The following is a 10,732-nucleotide window of genomic DNA, read 5'->3' on the forward strand; positions in this document are numbered from 1 at the left end:
AGGGTTAAAGCCTCTGCCTTCGGCTCGGGTCATGATCCCAGGGTCCTGGGATCGAGCCCCGCGTCGGGCTCTTTGCTCAGCGGGGAGCCTGCTTCCTCCTCTCTCTCTGCCTCTCTCTCTGCCTACTTGTGATCTCTCTTTGTTAAATAAATAAAATCTTTAAAAAAAAAAAAAAAAAAAAAAACCTCAGGTTTGTGTCTTTGCCTGTCTTATATTTCTGCTAAAGCACTGTTCTTAAGAATGGCATTTTGCCCTGTGTTTAGGAATGTTCTGAATTCATATATATTGTTTAGCATGATGACAGGAAAATAAAAACTTTTCATTTAATGACTGCTTATTCCATTCTCAAAATATTGTTCAAAAATACACTGTCCCAAGAGAGCTCCATGAAAAGAAATCAATAAACTTAAAATCTAAGTTCAATTTATTACATTTATTGCAGAGAGGTATGAAAAGGTATCAATACTTTAAAACATTAAAATCCACTGGATTCAAATAAAATTATGTTGAGAAGTGGAAGTTAAATAGATGGTCAATAAGAGGAATCATGAAAATTTCCAACTTTTAAAGATTAATTCTAGTGTTTTTTAAAAACTTTTTTAAAACTTTGTTTTTTTTTTTAAATGTTTTTTCAAATCGCTACTGACATTAGGTACTTACAAAAAATAGTGTCAGTATCTAGAAAAGCCAGAAATTGTGCTTTCTTTCAACTTTTTAAACCTAAGATGAAAACTTCTAAGATTTAACTTAGAAATGTGCAAGGGCACAAAGTTTATCAAATTTCTTTTCAGGAGCACATGAATCTAATAGGTAGAATGGTCCCACAAAGTAGTCCACACCCAAATCCCAGGAAACGATGAATAGTTATATTACATTACAAAATGGACTCTGAAGACGCAAAAAGATAACAACTCCTAAAACAGGAAGATTATTCTGGGTTATTCAGGTGGCCCAATCCAGGAGCCCTTAAGAACAGAAAACTTTCTGTCTGAATTCTGAGAGATTTAGTAGTAGCATAAGTCACAAAAACTTGTCTTGCCATCATCACTGGAGGGGACAGGACTGAAAGCCTTTCAGCTTTTTTTTTTTTTTTTAAGATTCTATTTATTTGACAGAAAGATGGGGAGCACCAGTAGGCAGAGCAGCAGGCAGAGGGAGAAGCAGGCTCCCCACTGAGCAGGGAGCCTGATGAGGGACTCGGTCCCAGGAGCCAGGGATCAGTACCTGAGCCACCTGAGCCCAACACTGATGCTTACTTAACCCACTGAGCAACCCAGGACTCCCAGCTTTTCAGCTTCTAAGAGCAAATACCAACTCTGGTTTTCAGTCCACAAGGAAGGAGTCTGCATTTAGCCAAGAATCTGAATGAACCTGGAAGTGGATTTTCCCTCCAGACACTCTAGCATGAATACAGCTCAGCCAACTAATTAATTTTGGATTTGTAAGACCCTAAGCAGAAGACCCAGCTGAGCCCACCTGGACTTCTGACCTACAAAAACTGTGAGATAAATCTGTGTTGTTTTAAGATGCAAAATATGTGGTAATTTGTGATGCAGGAAGAGGAAATTAAAAGAGTGAGTAAAAATGTTAATAAGTAAGGCACCCAGGAGGGTAGGCTTGTGTCACAAGGCTTCAGGGGCAGCAATAACTTATATACACACATAACTCTGCGTTTTAATTTTCTTCCTCTATCTTGGTCAAGAGCCACAAAATGCAAAAAGTGATCCTAGAGCAATCCTGGGTCCTGGGAACATCACTATGGTCATAATAACAAAACTTGGAACCTAAGAGTTTGAAAACCTGTTAACTATGAGCTAGTAGGACTTTACTCCCTTTCAAGGTTAAGGTAACTCTGACTTTCTATATTAGAAAAATTTTAAATGGTATGAGTTCACTATGATCCTCAACATTAAGAAATAATACACCACTTTCAGTGTTGTTGAAAAGAATAAAGGGTGGGGCAACTGGGTGGTGAAGTCGTTAAGTGTCTGCCTTCAGGTCAGGTCATGATCCCAGCATCCCAGGACTGAGCCCCACATAAGGGTACCCGCTCAGCAGGCAGCCTGCTTCTCCCTCTCCACTCCCCCTGCTTGTTGTGTTCCCTTCTCTCGCTGTGTCTGTCTCTGTCAAATAAATATCTTAAAAAAAAAAAAAGATAATATATGCAAAATACATAGTATAGCGCATGATGCTTACATGGTATCTATTAAGTTTATTACACATTCTGTATTTTACTTTGACATTAAATGTACATTTTCCTAATGCTTAATCAATCCTAATTACTACCTTCTTTAAAGCCCCAAACTGAGAACTACATGTTTAGTTTCACTTTTGAACAACAGGCTTTAAGTCTTTAACCCATGAATTTGATGTTATCCCATAAGGTTATTTGATATATAACATTTAGTTCTATGTAAGGAAATCAAACACCTCAGAAGTGTGAAAAACAGAAGCCCAGCTTTAATGAGAAAAGCAGCTTTTAATTTTGCCCCACTTGCAGCAGACATGACAGATGTTCTTCACACATATCCCTAATTCCCAAGAGTATATAAGCGTTTTGACGAAATTCCTCAAAGTTGATGGCACACATAAGGAACACCTCAGACTTTTCCCAATATTGTATTCATGAAAGTATAAATATGTCAATATTGAGACCAACCCAATATATCAAAATATCCATTAATAAAAATATCAGTCTTTAAGTTAAACTTCATTTTTTAAAGTGAGTCTTAATTATTCCCAGACCTCTAATCCCTAGGTGATATAAGGTAAGCAAGTTCTAGTCTTATAGCCTAAAATCACAACAAAACATTAGAAATACACAAGTACAAGGGCACATGGGTGGCTCAGCTGGTTAGGTGTCTGATTCTTGGTTTCCGCTCAGGTCATGATTTCATGGGTAGTGGGATCCGCACTGTGTCGGATTCCGCGCTCAGCAGGGAGTCTGCTTGAGGATTGTCTCTTCCCCACCCCCTCTGCCCTCCCCTACCAAACATACACTCTCTCCCTCTCTAAAAATAAATAAATCTAGGGATACCTGAATGGCTCAGTTGGTTAAGTCTGCATTAAGCTCAGGTCACAATCCCAGGAGGGTTCTGGGATGGAGTCCTGCATCAGGGTCCTTGCTCAGCAGTGAACCTGCTTCTCCCTCTGCCTATCACTCCCCCTGCTTGTGCACATGCTCCATCTCTCTCTGACAAATAAAACCTTAAAAGAAGGAAATAATCTAAAAAAATCCCCACACAAATAAAAAGACCTTACAGATTAATGGTTATGAACATGAATAGTGCTGATCCAAGTTTTTACTAACATCCTTTTAGATTTGATAATCACATCTGTTATACAAAATACTGCCCACAGTATTATTTTTCTAAAGGTATATGTAAAAAAAAATGTACTTACCTATTATTATTTTTATTATAATTATATTCTTGTATCTTTATTATTGTATGCTTACTAAAAACTTTTGTAAAGGTATAAAGAAAACAGAAATTCACAGCTCACCAAGAATTACAGTAAGTCCTAGTTATCACTACTATTAAGAGGATATTAAGTGCTTGCTTAAGCAGCACATATACTAAAAAAGTGTATTGATACTAATTTCTCATTATGAAGAGAGCACAAATAAGATAGGGTATAGATTGGGGTGCCTGGGTGGCTCAGTGGGTTAAGCCGCTGCCTTCGGCTCGGGTCATGATCTCGGGGTCCTGGGATCGAGTCCCATGTCAGGCTCTCTGCTCGGCGGGGAGCCTGCTTCTCTCTCTCTCTGCCTGCCTCTCTGTCTACTTGTGATCTCTCTGTCAAATAAATAAATAAATAAATCTTTAAAAAAAAAAAAAGATAGGGTATAGATTATGTATAATTCCTACTTCAACACCAGTAAACTCGTCTCTCACTCTTCCTCTCAAAGAATATCAAAATTAAGTGAGATATTACTAAAGGAATAACCCTCAATCCAACATCATGTCGATGATTAAAACCTTCCTTACAAATGATAAAAAGACACAAGTTACTCTCAACACTGTGATTGAGAACAGTTACATTAGTTGAATAATCAGTAAAGAATTAAAAAAAAAACATTAGAAGAAGACATATAGACGGCCAACAGACATGTGAAAAGATGCTCATCATCACTTACTAGGCAAATGCTAATCAAAACTACAAGGTACCACCTCACACCCATTTTAGAAGGGCTAAAATCAACAACACAAGAAATAACGGGTGTTGGCAAGAATGTGGAGAAAAAGAACACCTGTGCATTGCTCGTGGGAATGCAAACTGGTACAGCCACTGTGGAAACCAGTATGCAGTTTCCTCAAAAAGCTAACAGAACTACGTTACAATCCAGCAATTGCACTACTGGGTATTTACCTAAAGAATACAAGAACACTAATTCAAAGAGATGCGTGCATCCTTATGTTTATAGTGGCATTATTTAAAGCGGAAGCATCCCAAGTGTCCACTGGCAAATAAATGGATAAAGATTATGTGATACACACACACACAGAAGAATATAAAACAAAATAAAAACAAAATAAAAAACAATGAAAATAAAATAAAAAACAATGAAATCCTGCCATTTGCAATGACATGGATGGAACTACAGAGTATTATGCTAAGTGAAAGAAGTCAGAGAAAGATGAATACCATATGATTTACCTGTGTGTGGAATTTAAGAAACAAAACAAGAGGGGGAAAATGAGAGAGACAAACCAAGAAACAGACTCTTAATTACAGAAAAATGACAGTTACCAGAGAACAGGCGAGGAGTGGAGGAGATAGACTAAGCAGGTGATGGGGATTAAGGAATGCACTTGTAGTGATGAGTGCAGGGTTATAGATGGAAGTTCTGAATAGTGTATATTGTGCACCTGAAACTAATACTAGGTTAACTAACTAGAATTAAAATAAAAACTTAGATTAAAAAAAAAAGAACAAACATTAGAAATGTATTTTATTTAATCATCTCTTCCACTACGAAGAGGGAGGAATGAAAGGTTTCACTGAAATGTTTCTAGTGGAATAGAAAAAAAAAATAGATTTTATGGAAATCATACTGTCACAATGTTATCTCAAAATACGAGCATGCTATACTACAGAAGTTTAATATAAGTTTAATATAAGAAAAGTCTGACTTGGGGACAAAGGGAACAAAAAATAGGAGACACTCTCTCACATGCATTTATGAAAATTCTAACACAGTAAGTTGCACCACAAAATATAAGTTCCTACAGAAAACTCAACTTTATGGCCAAAGCTACTAAAGAGATGATTAATGTCCTACCTTCAAGCTACACATCACATATACCTGGTGGGGCTTTGGTAGATGATTATTATTTCTGAATGTACTTTAACAATAATTACCACACCATATACTAAGTATTCATTAGTTAACTGAATACTAAGTATTCATTAACACTGCTTTAAGCATTTATATACACTAATTCTTTTTTTTTTTAATATTTTTATTTATTTATTTGACAGACAGAGGTCACAAGTAGGCAGAGAGGCAGGCAGAGAGAGAAGGGGAAGCAGGCTCCCTGCTGAGCAGAGAGCCCGATGCGGGGCTCGATCCCAGGACCCTGGAATCATGACCTGAGCCAAAGGCAGAGGCTTTAACCCACTGAGCCACCCAGGCGCCCCAATATATACACTAATTCTTTGAACAAAGCTATGAATTAAGTATTACCTTTAAAATTAAAGAAATTGAAGCACAGAGAAGATGATACAGATAGTAAGATGATACAGATAGTAAGTGGCAGACCCATGACAGTCTGGCTCCTAATAAGTACCCTAAAACATTGATTATATGCATACTATGCACCAGAAGACAACACTTAAGGAAACAACTCAATCAGGCTATAACATACACATTCTTTATTTCAAGGATTACCTATTTGGAAATAAATGCCATTATGAATTTCAATAACTCATAAACCTATAGATTAAAACGTAGCTCTTATATCAAAGTAAACTAGCATAAAACACCCAACATGTAAACCATGTAAAACTACATCAAATTTAAGGATTACTGTTACTACACTGTCAAGTTCATTATGTCAAGTAACCTATATGAGAAATACTGAAATGAAGAAAATATAAAATATACATTATCTGTCCCAGCACCCAGATCACTGGTAAGCAAGTAACTTGAGACTGATATGGTCTACTAAACAAAACTGCTAAATAATGCAGCTCATTCCCACTAATAATTCCTAATTATGCAATCCTACTTTATTAATCAGCACAATTCCGAAGTTGGTAAAATTATGATAAAGTTGGTGTACTCAGATTCTCCTGACAGTGTAGACTTGCTCTATCAACTCTTTGGAGAGGAAAAAATCTGGCAGTATAGAAACATTTATATCCTTTGACCTGGAGCGCCTGAGCGGCTCAGTCAGTTAAGGTCATTATCCTGGAGTCCTGGGATCAAGCCCCTCATTGGGCTCCCTCCTCAGGTGAGAGCCTGCTTCTCCTGCCTGTTGCTCCCCCTGCTTGTACTCTCTCACTCTCGTTCTGTCTCAAATAAATAAATAAAATCTTTAAGAAAAAAAAATTTTTTTAAATATATATCCTTTGACCTAGTTATTTCACTTGAGATTAGTATCCTACAGAAACAATTCAAAGTAAGTAAAAAGACGCATAGGGATGCTCAATTCAATGCTAAAAGAGAAACTGAAAACAATCATTTTTCCATTGGGCATTTAAAATAGAGAAAATTTTAATGGTCAACTGGTAAACTATCATGTAACCATTACATATCACGAAGGTTAGGCAATATGGGAAAACGCTAAAGCTCTAAAAAAAACCATAATGTTAACTAATGATAAAATTCTGTCAAAGCTATAATATATATACAGAAATTAGAAGGCAACAAAAATAACGGAAAGTTATTTATCAGTAGGGCAAACTTGTGGTTGATTTCTAGTAACACTATTTTAAGCATTCAAATAAAAAGAAACACACTAGCCCCACCCTGCCCAAGAATTAGAAAAAAACAAAGCTATAAAATTGGAACAACTATGAAGCTGGAATGACAAAAGTTTAGGTTCAGGTAAGCAAACTAAAGAACATCTAGGGAATTTGTAAATTAAGGTAGTAGTATAGATAAAAATATACACTACTAGCCAAAGAACCAAAATACACTTGGTATTTTGCCAACTGGCTTTTTGCCAATTGTAATCATTCCCACCCTGTTTTCCCTACTTATCTTGTTGAGAATCTCTGTAGTAATAAGCTACTACTACTGTTGGGGGTGTTTCTATTCCTTGGGTATTAAGACAGAAAAAAAATGAGAATCACTATCTTTGTTAAGATAGACAATGCAGACATGGGTGAATAGCCTTGCCCCAAAAGCACTCTATTTACATTCCTTCTTGTTACAAAAAAAGTTTCTTAACACTCTACTACCACTGCCAAAATGCCAAGAAGGGAAAAAAATAAAAGCATCACTTAAACATACTTAAAAATGTAAATGAATATACATTTCAAGATTGTTAAAATGAAAATAGTATATAGAATATACGGTATCTATAATTATATAATACATGACAAGTTTATAGTAATATATGTAAAATAATCCCAATTATTGTTGGCCAGAGAGTTCCACAAACTTCTTTAAATTTTTATGCAATTATATTTCACTCTTTCCTTTTAATCTTGAGCTCAAGAAACAGGAAAAACGTAAAATGTTTTGTGGGTTTTTCCCTGGACACAAATAGTAAATACTAACATTAATACCTCTTCATTAAGAATTTCATTAAGAAAACATGCAGTATTTTAGGTAAGACCCTTAGTCTCAAGGAACAGATGGAAGTTAAAGGATAAACACAGAAATACTAAGTTAAATTACTGACTATAACAATGCAGATTTATTATTTTCTTATAGTACATTTTAATTACTGTGAGTAGTCTAGCAAGTACTAATGTATTTATTTTTTATAAAGATCAGTTTACTATCCAATTCTTGTTATTCAATGGTTTTTTTTTAAAGATTTAATTTATTTATTTAACAGATAGAGATCACAAGTAGGCAGAGAGGCAGGCAGAGAGAGAGAGGAGGAAGCAGGCTCCCTGCTGAGCAGACAGCCTGATGTGGGGCTCCATCCCAGGACCCTGGGATCATGACCCAAGCTGAAAGCAGAAGCTTTAACCCACTGAGCCACCCAGATGCCCCTATTCAATGGGCTTTTGAAAAGAGATTTTTTTATCTGCTCAAGATGACACAGATACGATCTACACATTTGATCTAACATGATCTAAGAATTTACCAGCAGAGAACATCTAAATCACTAAAACTCAACTTTTTCAAGACACAAATATTTAGGTAGGAAAAATGCAGATTACTTCTTGAGACTTAATGCTAGTTATTGCAGACATCTGATGTATAGCATACATCTTTAAAAATGATATCGGAAGCTTTCAAATCCTGAATACCAAGAAAAAGCATTCCTCCAAATTATTTGTTACAGAGCTAACACAGTAACCTTAATATTTACAGTTAATTTAGTTTAAATATATGAAACAAATACTCCAAGTAAAGTAAATACAGGAATTTCTGTATTACATGTTTAACAGATTATGGTAAAGTACCCAAAGATGAAATAAGGTAATTTTTTAAAAATTTCCAGGAAATGCAATCAGATCTACAGAAGGCATGTGAACCTTAAACACAGAGTTCCTGAAAGCTCATTCTCAACAAATACAAACACCTATATTCTAAATTGCCATATATTTCAAATAATTAAAAATTTAACAGCAGTAATCTTCTCAAAACAAGATAAAACAGGTTTTAGGAAAGCAGCATACGAACCACCATAAATTTTTAAGATTCTTATAAATTACAAAGACTAGGATTTTTGTTATTCAATTATGATGACCAAAGATTCAAGAACATCCTTAACTCTTCTTTATCTGCAGAAGGGTATCTGTTTTTTAAAACACACTTTATAAAGATGTTCCTGCAGTTCTGAAAAGTGACAACTGGATTCCTCAAGTCAGTGTAACAAATTTAATTAAAAGATGTAACTGCTACTCTATTTGTCTTTCAGGTCACTTAACTCTGCAGGGCTGACTTTTAAACAAGCTTATCACCTTCATAGTTTTGGTACAATAGACCAAGGTTACATGGCTATTTAAAAATTACACATAGTAAGGCAGTGGTTTCTTCACAAAGGACCAAAAGTGCACTCAGAGGAATAGTTTTTGTTTTGGTTTCCAAGTATGCACATTGTTGTTAGTCTCCATAATTTAAAATGCCTAAGAAATTATAACTTTCATATAATATAGGTATCAGTCAATAAGGTGAAGGTCCACGAGGTGTAATCCCTTTTATTCCATTATAGTCACAGGAGTTTTGCTCTTGGCTTCAACCAGTTTTAAACTCCCCATTGAGCAAAGGCAATTTTACACTACCTAAGGACACAAAAATAGTCCCCAGCTCCTCCGCCTTCTCCCTCTTCCTGCGAGCTAACACAGAAAATACACACAACACACACATACACACTATCTCTCGGCCCTAGTCCCCAGGGCATCAATAAAAAGCATAGGTTATTTCCCTACAGACGCTCTGCAGTCCATTCAGGGAGGTTAAAACAGAAAAAATGGGGGAAAATACCAGAATCAATCTGCACCCACACCTCAGCCCCGCCCCACCGGGAAAAAAGTGGGGGGTGGCGGGAGTGTGAGGGGGCAGAAAGGACAGAAAAGGCCAAGACTTTCAGCTCACAGGTTCTCCACACCATTTGTTCCATCATGTTCCATCACAGGCAGAGACCCTGACCCTATTTTCTGCTGCGCCTCCCGATCCTCCTCCCGTCCACCATCACCTATACAGTCCCCAACCACTGAGTCTTGGGTGGGGAGACCAGAGCCGGCCCTCTTCCTGCTAATCCAAGGACTGAAGGGGGTCTCCCAGCGCCCCTCCCGGATCCGAGGTGGGGCCCAGAGACCTCTGAACTAACCAGAGAAGGGGAAGATAAATCGGGGGGAGGGGTCTAAGAGGAGCCGTTATTCCTTTTTCCTCTTCGTTAGGAAAGCGCGCGATCGGGGAGGGGCCGGAACAACGAATGCCAGTTACCTAACGGTCCCGCCCGGCCCGTCGGGCTCCCGAAGCCGACGCCGCGCGAGCCGCTGAGGTGGCAGTACAGCCTCAGTCGCCCCGAGGGCTAGGCACTGAGGCAGGAGCGCCCGAGGTGATGGGAAGCTGGGGGTGGGGACTACGGTGAGCGACGTCGCCATGTTAGTGCCTTCTTTCTCTATATCCCTACAATCTCCAGTCCTACGGCTTCCTCCCCAACACTACTCACCTTTCCAGGACACTAGTTCACGCTTCTCTCGGTCGCCAAGGAAGCCCGAGCTCAGCCGTGTTTACAAACTACCCCGGGAGGAAAGGGCTGAACCGCACTTTAAAGGCCACGGGCTCCCACAGGCTTCCGTCCTCTCTCGCGAGATCGGACTGACAACCCCCCCCACCCCCTTCTCCCCGCCCCACTCCCGGCATCCCCCCTTTCTTCTCGCGCCCCTCCCCTCCACACACACGCCCCTTCTTGCCTTCTTTCCGACGGAGCTCCTTCGGGTCAGGTGATTCCGTCAGCCTTAACGGGGAGGGGGCGGTACTTCAGAAGGGCGGGGAAGGAGGGGGCGGGAACCAAAGAACACTAAGTAGCTGACGATTGGACAAAGGGCCCGGAGGGCGGGAAATAGTTCTGGAAGGGGGCGGGACCGCAGAGCC

At 38.4% G+C, this 10,732-nt stretch overlaps 1 protein-coding gene across 3 annotated transcripts in view; it reads right to left on the bottom strand.

Moving 5' to 3' along the window:
* ATF2 (activating transcription factor 2) overlaps positions 1 to 10,451 on the bottom strand; it is an 83,523-nt gene extending 73,072 nt beyond the window's left edge. For all 3 annotated transcript variants that reach the window (XM_059394206.1, XM_059394205.1, XM_059394204.1), the window contains exon 1: positions 10,308 to 10,451. The gene's annotated coding sequence lies outside the window, so the exon portion shown is untranslated. The remainder of the gene's footprint in view (positions 1 to 10,307) is intronic.
* Between the last annotated feature and the right edge of the window lie 281 nt (positions 10,452 to 10,732).

The sequence above is a fragment of the Mustela nigripes genome, chromosome 3 (assembly GCF_022355385.1).
Source record: "Mustela nigripes isolate SB6536 chromosome 3, MUSNIG.SB6536, whole genome shotgun sequence".
Lineage (NCBI taxonomy): Eukaryota > Metazoa > Chordata > Mammalia > Carnivora > Mustelidae > Mustela > Mustela nigripes.